Here is a 10,728-nt window from a genome sequence, read left to right on the forward strand (position 1 = left end):
ATGAACTTTTAACTGTTTCAGTGTATCTATATACAAATCATTTCATCACTTGCCCCTCGGTGCTCCAGCACATCTCTGAGCTTCGTGATGTGTTGAACAAAATAGGCGTTAACCGATCGCGCTTGTGGCTCAGCATTTTCGTATATCTAAAATCTCAGTATTTCGTATATGCTGAGCCACAAGCGCGATCGGTTAACGCCTATTTTATAGCATATGGAGTGACCTCCATATCCTATAAATACCTAGAAGGGTGAAGAGGTCATACGGGACACTATTTTCACGTACAAGCAGAAAACGAATTCCGCAGGCATCAACTGGCAGTTTCTTCTTCAATGTTCTCGGCAGAACATCCCAATAAAACACAGCGTCCCAACAGTCAATAAAAACATGCTCTACGTTTCTGGTTTGTTACCAAAAGACAGTTCCCTCCCACGGCACAAAATGCCTCGTTGTTCGTGCCCATGTTTCCACAGGTAGTGTGCCCGTGTGAAGTTTAAAGAAAAACATTTTAACTCCAGGTGGAACTAACATCTTTTTGACGCGTTTCAGGACACCAGACTCTAGAGGCTTTACAAACGCGCCTTTTATATCTACCACTATGCCGGTCGGCGGGGTGGTGTTGCCCTCTGGGAGCGGTAAAGTAAAGGAATTCGTCATTACTGTGGCCTCCGTGATTATCGCCTGCAACGCGTTACACGTCCGTCCCATTCGGCGCGTTTTCAATAGAAGTTCAATTTTGTCAATGCCTTAACACACCGCGAGGTGGCAACCTTAGCCCAAGCGCCGTAAAAGCGTCGGCCTCGTCATAGCATCACGCTGATACAAACCAAAAATAGCTCTGCGACGCGCGCCTGCGTCACCTGGCTGTAACACTTCGTTCCCCGCTCACGCGCACGCCCCGAGAAAAATCACGGCCGGGCTACCGAAGGCGGCACGACGCGCTTTGCGTTTCACTCTAGTGCGGCCGTCGCGCTAGAGTTTCCCTCTAGTTTCCCTAGTCAAATGTCCTGCATCATGTTTCGAAACACTCCCAGTAAGTCTAGCCACTGCATCATTTTGTCCAAAAACTGTAACTGGGGGCAAGATGTCGAGGTAATATGCTTTTGCAGGTCATCTCAAAGCCTATGGCCCTTTCGTGGGGTCTTAACATTTACAACAGTCCACCATGTTAGCACCGTATTTATGTACTAAGCCGTGCTATCAGCATGCTGAAGGTTGCTAATATGAAGTGCTGCCACTGTTGATGAAATGAAGATCCTCAAAGCCAGCTTTACATTTTGCCTATCCATGTTAGAAGGATTAAACGCCTTCAGCGACAATGTCGGAGCAATCTTCAAAAGCTCATTTTGTTCAGACTTATGTAGCTCACAAAGTCTTAAATGATGCTGTCAAAATTTTGGGTGTGGCTTCTGTGCTCTTTGGATCTGGGAAGTACATGCTCCTTCCTGCATTGCGTTGATTTAACTAAGTTATCCTGGCACATTTTAACAAGTGGACTGGGTCCCCGACAAAAGCAAAGATCGTGATTGGTCACCAAGGGTGTGATAAAGTATGTTTAGCCTCGGGGGGCTTCAAATCAACGACATTGTTTTCCTGTTGATAGAATTGTCAGAGTTGATAGCAATCACTTTAAACCCCGTATGCTCAAGCTCGACAACTAGCGTTCACAAAAAATAATGCAAGCATTTTGCATCAATTGTAGCGACTGGCAAAATATGCACAGCATCTTTGTGATAAGATCACAGACTCTGACTCATAAAGACATATGTTGATTTTGCTGGGCTTGCAGTGCTGACTGCTGCACCTGTTATTCATTCAGCTTTGGAATCAAAGCATGACTGAACGTGGATTTCATCCATCATTAAAGTCATCATCTTTTCATGTTCTTTCATTGTGGTAGCACCCCTCTCAGTATATGACAGAAAACACGAATCTTACTGTTTCATGGCTGAGCTGACCTGCTGAATGGAGCAGAGACGTCTTATTGTTTCAGGATGAGGCAACTTTACCTTCACTGAGCCCCTCATGGAATCGGCACACATGGGGTGAAATGGCCTGTAGAGGAGAGTTGCAAATACCAGCAGGTCTGGCGACTAGCGTGCTGCGTTATTACAGGATGAGCTCCACTTGAGATTTTATGAACTTCACGATTTCCAGATGTGATCCGTGAAGCTCATGTTGCTGATCATAGCATATCAACTCCTCCAACAGTACTATCACAGTTTTGTGAACCTGTAAATATATCTACTTTGTGAGTGCACTCCAGTGTCTGTTGCATTCCTTGGCGAGTGGTCCACAGCCTCAGGCTTTCCATCTCGGTGTGAAAGCATGTTTGTTGCCTTTGTGCCACTGTATTGTGTAATTGCGTATGGCAATAATTCAGTCAATGTCTTTGTGCAGTTTCCATAAATTATGTTATTGGCATATGCGTGAAAGTCGTGGTGTGTATTCTTTCCCTTACCTTCGTATATGCACCGCATCATACACCTGTTTAGTGCGGCATCGTGTACGTGTGCTTCATAATTCTCATTACGTGCAACGCGTTAATGCTTGTGATATTACACATTTTTCTGCATTAGTCCACTGAAATGTACCCATCATTCTACAATGGAACCTTGATTATACATCCCCCAGTTATGCGATGACCTGTATTTTATGACGAATTGGTTAGGCCTCAGGCAAACACACATAGAAATAAAATGATTCACGGTCACTGACCAAGTCGGAAGAGATGATCTGACATTTCGGAACCGCATACGGGTTCTTTGTTCACTGAACCGGGCTCGAAGTCGTTGTCAATTATATTGGCAGAACATGACACAGCGAGCATGCGTAGACGGCAGGCATAGTTCCTGGTGTCCTGTTCATTATAGCTGGCATCGACTGAATGATTAGTGATTTGAGAAGGCGGCGTGACAGCACGTTCTTTTTCTTGGCGAATATGGCGGCGTTATCCCAGTCAATGGTGTGATCATGTGCATGCGCATGCTCAGCGATGGCGTTTTCGTGCGATTGTTTTTAGTCACGTCACGTTGGTAATCTTCGAGGCGTCGAGAAAATTTTCCTGTTTCGCCAATATACACTTCACGGCAATCAGCGCAAGGTATCTTATACACGACACCTGGAAACGATTCACTTGGCAGTCTGTCTTTCACATTGACGAGCTGGTTCCGGAACTTTCCTTGTCGGGACGTGAGTAATGCGGAAATCATGTTTTGAAAATATGCGCGAAAGTGCCTCGCTGATACCTTCGACGTAAGGAATAGCCGCACGTGCACAGGTTGTGACGTTGCTGTGTGAGCTGGATTGGAGTATCCGCTTCTCAGTCTTTAGGTTCAAACGATCAGCATAACCGTTGAGGCAACTTCCACGTGTCAGTTTTATTTAGCATCACCCCATCGACCTCAAGATGCCCGTAGTGTCATCCTTGGTGACACGTGCCGTACGGGTCTGCTCAGACGATGATGCGTTGAAGAAAGAGTTACGGACGATCCATCGGAACCTAGCCCGCAACGGTTATCCTGATCGTTTCATCTCAAAAACTGAGAAGCAGATACTCCAATCCAGCTCATAGAGCAACGTGGCAACCTGTGCACGTGCGGCTATTCCTTACGTCGAAGGTATCAGCGAGGCGCTTTCGCGCGTATTTTCAAATATGATTTCCGCATTACTCACGTCCCGACAAGGAAGTTTCGGAGCCAGCTCGTCAATGTGAAAGACAGACTGCCAAGTGAATCGTTTCCAGGCGTCGTTTATAAGATACCATGCGCTGATTGCCATGAAGTGTATATTGGCGAAACAGGAAAGTTTTCTCGACGCCCCAAAGAGCACCAACGTGACGTGACTAAACACAATCACACGACAAACGCCATCGCTGAGCATGCGCATGCACATGATCATACCATTGACTGGGATAACTCCGCCATCGTCGCCAAGGAAAAGAATGTGTCATCACGCCGGCTTCTGGAATCACTAATCATTCAGTCGACGCCAGCTACAATGAACAGGACACCAGGAACTATGCCTGCCGTCTACGCATGCTCCTTGCGTCACGCTCTGCCTATATAATTGACAACGACTTCGAGTCCTGCTCAGTGAACAAGGAACCCGTATGCAGTTCCGAAACATCAGATCATATCCTCCGACTTGGTCAATGACCGTGAATCATCTCATCCAATGTCCGACCAGACGAACTGTCATCCGAACTCTTGACTACACATAGACACAATTCACTAAAAAGTTTCACTTTATGATGAAACTTATGCCGACCCCGCCTTGCACAACATCTCTCGGTTAGCAATCGAAAAACGATTAAAATACCACATTTAACCTAATTTAACCTAAGCCCAGCTTTCGCGAGTTCAACAAAAAATTTAACCGGATGTAAGATACCAGCTTTTTATTATAAAGCTGATGTTCCCTTTAGAGAGAGACAATGAGAGACAAGTACATTGTGTCATTCGTAAAATGGGACATTTATCTCCTCGCAGTTCATTTTCTTCACTGATGTAGCTTTCACAGCTTTAGAATCGCTCCTGAATAGGGCTTGCTCACACGGATATTGAAGGGCTCTTACCTTGGCAAGGTCTTTCTTCATGAAGTTGCTTGAGATTTCAGCAAGCTAGTCTCTAGGTCCACATATTTTCCTGTTTTCGTCCCATAAAATATTCCGGACCGACGTGCACTTGAAGATCTCATCCCTCTGCTACTCAGGCACAGGTCTTCAGCATGCAAAAACGACGCAATGCAGCTATCTTCTTTCTGCATGCAGAATAACTTCCTTTTGGAATGAGCTTTCATAATTGAGAACTGATGCGACTGACAGGTTGCATCCGTGTACCAAATAATGGTGAGCTAGAAAAACATAAACCTGTGCAAACACGAAAAAGTGTGCTCCGTTGTCATTTTGTGATAGCATTGAAACTGTATCTGAATCCATTTACGGGAGGCTGTTGCCAACGTTATTTCGTTTTCGTATTTCACTCACATTGACCAGCAATTTCCGAACTATTTTCAGGAAGATGTATATCCGCTTTCAAATCCTTAGGAAACGCGATGCGAATATTGAAGCGCTGGTGCATCTCTCTGCTGCACCCAGTGTGTCGTAACGAAACAAAAACCAAAAACGAAAAAAAAACGATATTTTTGACCCGAACGAAAAATAATCGAAACTTTATGTATTATTTCGTTCCGGATCGAAACCGAATTTTTTTAAAATCGTTTTTCGGTTCACGAGGAAACTTGGCAATCCGCAACAACTAAGGTCACGTGACGAGAGCGGTTATTCACATCTCAGGACAGCGTATTAGTGCCTCGCTCAGGCAGAAATTCCAAAGCAAAGATATGTTGCAATTGTGCGAAAATCGAAAACAGTCGCAACCAGAAATGTCTATATTCACGCAAGTGGACTTTTGCGCGACTTTCACGCAGGCCAGCGTGGAGAGGGCATTGTCGGCGCTGAAGTTTGTTACAGAGAAAACCGTTATGAGATCAAAACATCCAATTTTGGCGCCATATTTTTCCGCCGCCGCCGGTGTCCGTAACCGCTATCACGTGAAATTAAAAAAATGAAATGAGAAAGAAATTTCTAGGATCGGATGGGATTTTAACCCGCGCCCTCGGCGTGACAGTCGAGTATTCCACCACAGTGTCACTCTGCTGCTTGTAACTACTTCGCAAAAATACTCTATACAGGCGTCATGTCGGGCAAGGAATCGTGTTAAGATATGTAATATAGCGTGGCAGAAGAGTAAAATGACAACCTGGTGTCACACAATGCGAATTACGCTACGAGTTTGTCGATGAATGCTTCCAACCCGTTCCGAAGGGCTCAGCCGTAATTCTTCATCGCCGTCAGCCACAGCACAAAGTGCAAATAATGCCTTACAGATGTGTAGCGGGTACCACGCTTCTCCGACGAATGACGAAAAATGGCATAGTGGGTGCTTCGATACTTCTGAAAAAAGTTATGATGATTTATGGCGTAGTGGGTATACCTTGCATGTGTACTTGTATTAGTTTCCCCAAGAGAGAGTACAACGGTGTCTAGAAAGGCCGCTCTTCCAGCTTTTGCTGTGACTGTGCAGCGTGTACCGCGCAGGCCTGGCGATTTTTTTTTATCAGAACAGCGGTCTCGCACTTCAGAGAGTACACTCAATGACGTGCTGCTTCTGAGATCGCGCTCGCACGCTTGGCACGAAGCATTCAGCCCGCTAAAAAATCGTAATTGACCTTTGAGAAAATAAATACTATGACTTCGAAGGGTATATTGGTTTGTGCTTTTTGGTACGAAATCGTGGTACAGTTACTTCCGCTCCTCTGGAGAACGCGGGAAGAACGTGTTTTACCCCTTTCCCACATTCTTAGGACGATGACAATTAACTAATCACAAATGCAATATTTTTTATGATTACGTTAACTTCAAATTTTTGCATACAAAGCAAAGAAACCGTTACTAACCGTTACGGAACATTTTTTTTCGTTCCGGAACAGAAACGGAACGGAACTTCTTTTGCTCCGACACCCTGGCTGCACCACAGTGCACAAATGTTACGTGTAGAAGCTGGTATTGCTGCATTGCTTTTTTGTAAAGATGTGCGATTATAAAAAAAAAATTGAATAACGAATGAAATAGTGTTTTATTCGATTCGGTATTCGAATTGACTGTTGTATATTCGAAATACCAAATATTTTTCGAATAAAATGCGACACGACCGAGAAACAATACAGTTTCACACGTAAATCGCGTGCCTTGGTGTTGTCTGCACTGTTGTGGCAGCCCACGACACAGGAATACTTCCGACCTCACGTCCACTTCCGTGGGGTCGCTTCTGCCATCGCGGAAATGCGCAGCTTCGCACAGCAAGCCTCTCGGTTCAACGTGCCGAGCTGACGGCCCCCCCGTTCCCCGGACCGACAGAAGAACGCGTGCGCACGTGCGCTACCACTACCGTGAAAGGGGCTGAGTCGGCCGCGCATAAGCTCCAGAGCTTTCCGACAGAGCCGCAGCGCGTCCAGCGCGGCGCTGTCATCGTGCCGCAAACTTGAGCTTGGGTTCCCTATAGTGTAACCAGGTACAGTAGCGGTCTCGCCTTCATTCAACCATGTTTCCGTTATAGCAATTATCTCGTATGTGAATTTGTGTTGGGTGAAATATATTAGTAGGTTATCCAAGTTCGTTCTCATGCTACGAAGATTGCAGTGCAAAATTGAGAAATTATCTCGCTCTAGCCATGCCTTTTCAACTTGGGGGATAGTCGGAGCCATTCTAAATTATTAGGTAGAGCGTGGTTGAGGTCACTCAACAATATTTTAGATAACTTGATCAAGGCCATTAGCGCACGTGATATGAATTACGCGCGAGTTCTTTGTCTTCCTCATCAAAATTTTCCCCTGTGGCACCCAAGTGTACGTCCGCTTTTTTTCACGTTTAGCCTTCAGGGCGTACCCCAGAAGTGCCTTGTTGGCAGGGCTGAGGTGCTCATTGACGTAAACTGGGCTGCTTACGCCTTCAAAACCTAAAACTGAAGTGTTAAGTCTCAATTTTCTTGCTGCCTTCAAGACGTTGTCCCTTACCGTCCTTGTAGCAAATTGCACACTATATTCTGTTTCTGCTCACGTCTTAAAGTACGCGATGAATGACATCAATGTCCGATTCTTTTACGTCTACTTTCACACAGCTACATATTGTTTCATTGTTGAAACTAGGTTTTCCGATGAGGTCATCGGGATTCCCTTGATTTCAAGGATATTACTTCGACTGTACTGTTCTAACGTAGTCAGTTCCTTTTTCACCTCGTTTAACTCCTTCGGGAGGCGGTCATTTTCTTTTTTTACCTCAGTATTCGCAGCCTTGCTAGTAGCTCGGTGTTGAATTCCTAGAACCACTTATTTATAAAATCCACTCCCTCCTTGAGGGGTTCAATTTCCTGCTCAATTATTTTCTTCAGGTCCTTCTTTAGATCGTCATGGTTGTCACTAATTCTAGCAGTTAAATCAGCAAGAGCCTTTGCCAGTTCCTTTACAGTCGTAGGCTGTTTTTCGGACATGTTCAAAATGATCACACGTCTTCACAGACCAGTCTGGTAGACCAATTTGTAAAATTCAATGTGGCCAAGGCCAGAGCGCGTACCTCCACGAAGCAAAAGCAAGTGATTATGTACTGCTCGATGCTGCTGCTGCCTAGACTGCCCTGGAATGATGAGCCGTATGCTGTGGGCAGTGGTTTTATAGCGTTATGGTGACGTCAGCAGTTCAGGCGAGGGGCGTAACTTTCGATGGCCAGGTGAGGGGTGCACGTCAAAGTCTCGGCACGTGTAGTCAAGCGGCAGCGAAGTCGGATGTCCCCGGCAATATCACGAGCGGCTACTGCCATGGATTCGCCGTTGTTCGTGGGAGTGCTGCACGAAGCAAAGCAAGTGATTATGTACTGCTCGATGCTGCTGCTGCCTAGACTTCTCTGGAACAGTTGTGTTTTTCAAGCTACAGAAATTACTGGGGGAGCTCTAGTTTGTGGTACCCGTTTTCTTTTTAGGGACCTTTCTGTGGGTGGCACAGCGCTACAGAGCTTTTTTTTTTTTCAAGAGCAACCGTTGCATCTAACTGACATCGAGAAACAGGTGTTAACGCCATACGCTCTACCATTTTTATTGGCTAAGACTAGCATTTTTATTAGCTTGTTCTTTATGCATACCCGAAGAATTAAAGTGCATGTATATGTGCAACCGCACAAGTAGATTAAAAAGGCGCATTTGAGTAATAACATGTCACCACGCACACCATATTGAACTCGCGCTGAGAAAAAGGGGATTTCAGTACGGGGTGCTTTAATTCATGAAAACAATAAACGCAATTATCAACGTATTGCTTACCATAGTACAAGTGGAGTGGGCATAAAATACTCGCCGAAAAGCATCAGTATAAATCTTTAGACACTTCGACTGAGACTGCGACAAAAAATATCGCAATTACCAGCACAGCTGCTTGCCAATCTCGTAACCAATGCTCCACTCTCGAGGACTAGAAGGAAAGTATAAGCAGGGCCGAGCATTTAACTTTCTCTGCGGAGGTGTTCGCCTGGAAATAATGGAAGCAAGTGGGCCGTGTACAGCTGGCTGTTCGTGCTCCTTCTGCCGGAGTCATCGCCTAAGCTCGACGTGTCAGGGATCCATTAACTGTGTTCGATTCGTCCTTTCTTGCCAGTGTTGTTGTTTCTGACTCTTTTGGCTTCTCCGACGGCCTTCGCTGCAATCACTGAATTTCAGTGCGACTCTTTCTTTTTCTTTTTTTAACTGCATAATGGTGTTTTGCCTGACAACGTAATTTTGTTCTCTGGCAGCGTTCCCTTGCTTTGCTCCAAGCGAACCTTAGTGAAATTCGGGCTCATCCGTAACTCCGGTATAAACGTTTTCCCAGCGGGTATTACCGTGTCATACTGTAGTGACATTGCTCGGGCAGAGAACGATCTTTGCTGTTTTACGATGCTACTGTTTATTTCGTTCGTACCTCTCCTTATGTGTCATCGGGAGTATCTGGATTTACCAATTCAAATATATGCAGTCCTATTCACTACAAACATCTAAGCGAGTTACAAATAAGGCTTGAGTGTTAAGAGTGAGGGACAGGCTGCTATAGCTACGATGTACTGCGTATATTTTAGGGCGCAGCTTTTAGGCGCGCGTTCCTACATTGAGCATCGGTGTAACAGGCTGATCGCGCGATCTCACCAAAGACTGGAAAAAAGAAATACCTGCGTGACATGACATGTGAGAAAATGCATCCGAAAATTCTCAAAATTAAGGAAATTGATATATTTGCTCTTTGCATTCACAATTACGTTCTTTGTAGCAGCAGACATCTTAAGGTCATTAGAGACATCCATTACGGAAGTATATAAAGAAAAAATAACCTGTTTCATCCATCGAGACATGTGGTCATGTCAAATACAGAATTGAAGTTCTGCCTGCGAAGTACTCAATGTCCCTTTACGGTTTTCGTTATACTGGCCTCTGCAAGTTATTGCGGATCACTAAAATTCGGCAATATTTATCGCCAAAACCGCAACTTAAGTGCATATGTGTGTAACTAGCGCACGGTCCACAATGACGCAACTGTTCATGGCAACGATCGTAGTGGTTTTAGTTTTTCTTCATTCGTTAATCTATGCGCGCTATGTGTGGTAATTGCAAGCACACCCCGCACACTCACGAAGCAAATTTCATCAATAGTTGGTATAAGGGCTCTCGTTGATTGTGGACATCTGAGAAGAAAATGCAGTCGCACTATTCCGCGTTTTGTTTTTGGCTTCGCCGTAATGGTGCAGAACTATCGGTAAATTGACTGTCGATAGTATCGATAGTTTTTTGAAACTATCGATAGTGTAAACAAACTATCGATAGTGCAATCGGTATAGTACCACCGTTATTATTATAGCGCTATTACTGCCACGCGTATTTATTGCTTTGTTTTGACGTATTTGGGTTTCACCCACAAAGGCTGTTAGCAACGTTTGACGCAGACCGCGCCGCAACGTTTGAGAAGCTTCACAATTGTATGAGATCATCCTGTTAAAATTACGCGCCGGACGCGAAGAGTCAAGTTTATTCGAGAGCTACGCGAGCACCAGCGATAACGCTGGAAGGTTTGATGACTGATGTAGAAAGGGCAACGCGTTCCACCGATGATCAAATTATCCAACGGCTGACGACTGCTCCGCCGCTATCAGTGCGC

This window comes from Rhipicephalus sanguineus, chromosome 6 (genome assembly GCF_013339695.2).
Source record: "Rhipicephalus sanguineus isolate Rsan-2018 chromosome 6, BIME_Rsan_1.4, whole genome shotgun sequence".
NCBI classification, from domain to species: domain Eukaryota; kingdom Metazoa; phylum Arthropoda; class Arachnida; order Ixodida; family Ixodidae; genus Rhipicephalus; species Rhipicephalus sanguineus.